Source organism: Schistocerca americana, chromosome 7 (genome assembly GCF_021461395.2).
Source record: "Schistocerca americana isolate TAMUIC-IGC-003095 chromosome 7, iqSchAmer2.1, whole genome shotgun sequence".
NCBI lineage: Eukaryota > Metazoa > Arthropoda > Insecta > Orthoptera > Acrididae > Schistocerca > Schistocerca americana.
In genome coordinates, this window is record NC_060125.1 from 390,501,915 (window position 1) to 390,505,246 (window position 3,332).

Below are 3,332 nucleotides of genomic sequence, written 5' to 3' on the forward strand. Positions count from 1 at the left end.
GGGAAATACTGGATTCAACTGGCAGCAGCAGTGCACCGATGCGACAAACATGAACTGCTGGAATTCACAAGCTTGCTAAAAGTATCTCCCTCCTGCTCCGCCATCACAAACCCAGAACACTCCAGCTTATGATGCATCATTGCAATCCACGGTGCCAGTGAATTTGAACTGCAAGCGATCTGTGTTGTCGATAGCAGTACAATGTTTCTGTTAGTAACCAGTTTCGTAATTGAAAAAAATTGAGGTATTCATTTGGCGAGGGCTATAAACTGAAAGTAATCGCATATGCAGAAGAAGATGGAAACGGAGCAGCTGAGATGCATTTCGGCCGTCCAAAGAAATAAGTAGGGCCCAACAGTGCTGACCGGGCAACGAGTCGTCCTCAGCTCATAGGCGTCACTGGATGCGGATATGGCGGGGCATACGGTCAGCACACCGCTCTCCCGGCCGTATGTCTGTCCGAGACCGGAGCCGCTACTTCTCAATCAAGTAGCTCCCAGTTTGTCTCTTTAGGGCTGAGAGCACCCCGCTTGTCAACAGCACTCGGCAGACCGGATGGTCACCCATCCAAGTGCTAGCCCAGCCCGACAGTTCTTAACTTCAGTGATCTGACGGGAACCGGTATTACCACTGCGGCAAGGCCGTTGGCTATTTCGGCCTTCCACCAAGAGAAAAAAAAAAAAAATTCGCGATTGGCAGCCTAGTAAAGAAGCACTGAAGAAATTGAGTAAGACTAAGTGCGCAAATACAGGACTTAATGCAAAATGGCCAAAACTGGAAGATGACGTATCGAAATGGATTTAAGGACACCGTCAAAATGGCACTTGAATACAAAATACAAAAATGATTCAAATATGCGCGCATAAGCTAGCACTACAGTGGTAACAGACTTTAAGAGTTGAGTTGGTTGGTGCTAAGATTTATGAAGCGGTATGATCTTAGCATGCGCACCAAAACCAAAATATCTCAGAAAATGCCACAGAGTATGGAGAGAAAATACTATCTTTCAATCGCTTCATTACTCAACATCGAAAGAAAACCGCTCTAGAACTAAGCCAAAAAGCGAACATGGACGAAACTCTTCTGACATTTGATGTGCCTAGTAACATAACTGTTCCCATGAAAGGTGCTAAAACTGTAACTATAAAAAGAAGTAAACCTGCAAAAATGCACTACACTGTTGTCCTTTTATGCTGTGCTGACTATTCTAAACTTATTCCAATGATCGTTTACAAGCGCAAAACAATGCCAAAACCTTCTGAATTACCGCCAGGTGTTGTTGTTCACGTACGTGACAAGGGTTGGATGCAAGAGGCTGGTATGAAATTATGGATTAACAGTGTGTGGGAGAGAAGGAAAGGTGCTTTATTGAAGAAGAGTTCTCTTCCTGTCCTAGATCAGTTTAGCAGTCATTTAACAAACTCTGTGAAAGAGAAACTGAGACAGGGATACAGAGCTTGCTGTTATTCCGGCAGGACTTACTTGATACCTCGAAAACAATCATTTAAAGTATATATGAAAGAGTACTGGAAGAAATGACTTATGGATAAAAAAAAACGAAATCACGCCGAAGGGGGCTTACAAACGACCTACAATCAAACTAGTGTGTCAGTGAATAAAATAGTCGTGGTCTAGAGTGAGAGAAGACATTATTGTTAAATCTCTCAGGAAGTAGGGCATAAGCAACGCTGTCGATGGCAGTGACGACCATCTTATTTATGAAGAGGACAACAGTGACAACGAAGAGGAAGAAGAGGAAAATTCTGATGACGATATTCAGGGATTTTAAATGTCAGTTCGGTTTTATAAACTATTTTTTTAATTAGGCTAAGTAATCTAATAATAAAAGTGATAAAAATGTATTTTTTTAAATTGCTTAAAAATTAAGTTGCGTCTTTTAGTTCGCAGCGTCTTACAGCCAGTAAAATATGGTCTCGTACAGATCAGCTGCTGTGGTACAAATTTCAAATGGAAGTACCATCGGTTTGTGAATGCACATTATGGGGAGGGCCATCTCAAATGCGGTTCATATTCATAGCAAGGAATATGAAATTACATTGAAGCTACTGTAATACAATGCAACGAGTAGAAGAAAAATGGCATTCAAAACATTTACAAAAATTTGTGATCGTGTTTCATATTGCATAATCCATTTAAATATAAGTACAACTGCTGTTAGATATCTATCCACCCATAGAGATAACACAACACTTAATTACAATGTCATTACTTTGAGATGGTTGGGATTGACAGTAATCTACATCTACACTCCGCAACCCACCTTGCGACGTGTGGCGTAGGATATTTTCTGTACCCGTATCATTTCTCTCCTTTCCTGTTCCAGTCGCGAATAATTCACGGGAAGAGCGACTTCTAATAAGCCTCCGTGTGGTCTCGAATGAATGTGATTTTACCTTCATGGTTTTCTCTGCTAGATCTGCTTGGGACGAAGCAACATGTTGGTTAACTCTTCTAGGGACGTACAGTCTCGAATCTCACAATGACTCTCTTGCAGCGTGTCCGCAGGTCGTGGTCGTGCGGTAGCGTTCTCGCTTCCCACTCCCGGGTTCCCGGGTTCGATTCCCGGCGGGGACAGGGATTTTCTCTGCCTTGTGATGACTGGGTGTTGTGTGCTGTCCTTAGGCTAGTTAGGTTTAAGTAGTTCTAAGTTCTAGGGGACTGATGACCATAGATGTTAAGTCCCATAGTGCTCAGAGCCATTTGAACCATTTTCTTGCAGCGTCTGCAGCTGGAACTGGCTGAGAACATCCGTGACGCTTTCGCGCTAACTAAATGAATCTGTGACGAAACGTGTTGCTCTTCTTTAGCTCTTTTTTATTTCCTTTCTCTGTCCTATCTGACGTAGACGAGCAATATTGAAGTACTGGTTGAATTAGACTTTTGTAAGCTACTTTGTTGACGGACTCCATTTACCGAGGATTCTTCCAATGAGTCTGTCTGGCATCTGCATTTATGCAGTTAGTTTTATGTGGTCGTTCCAGTTCCAATCGCTCCCTACTTATACTCGTAGATATTTTATGGAAGTGGCTGCTTCCAGTGATTGTTCTACCATAACGGGCCTATGCGCACGTAATCCGTTACATTTGTTTATGTTGAGGGTCAGTTGCCACTTCCTCACCAAGCGTCGATCCTCCTTAGGTCTTCCTGAAATTTGCTACAGTTTTCTAGCGTTGCGACTTCTTCACACACCGATCGGCCAGAAAATTTTGACCACCGAGCTACTATCTATATAAACCCGTCCAGGCGATAGCAGCGTTCAAAAATGTTCAAATGTGTGTGAAATCTTATGGGACTTAACTGCTAAGGTCATC

At 42.7% G+C, this 3,332-nt stretch overlaps 1 pseudogene; it reads right to left on the bottom strand.

Moving 5' to 3' along the window:
- Nucleotides 1-531: 531 nt before the first annotated feature.
- Nucleotides 532-649, bottom strand: LOC124623311 (annotated as a pseudogene).
- Nucleotides 650-3,332: the final 2,683 nt, after the last annotated feature.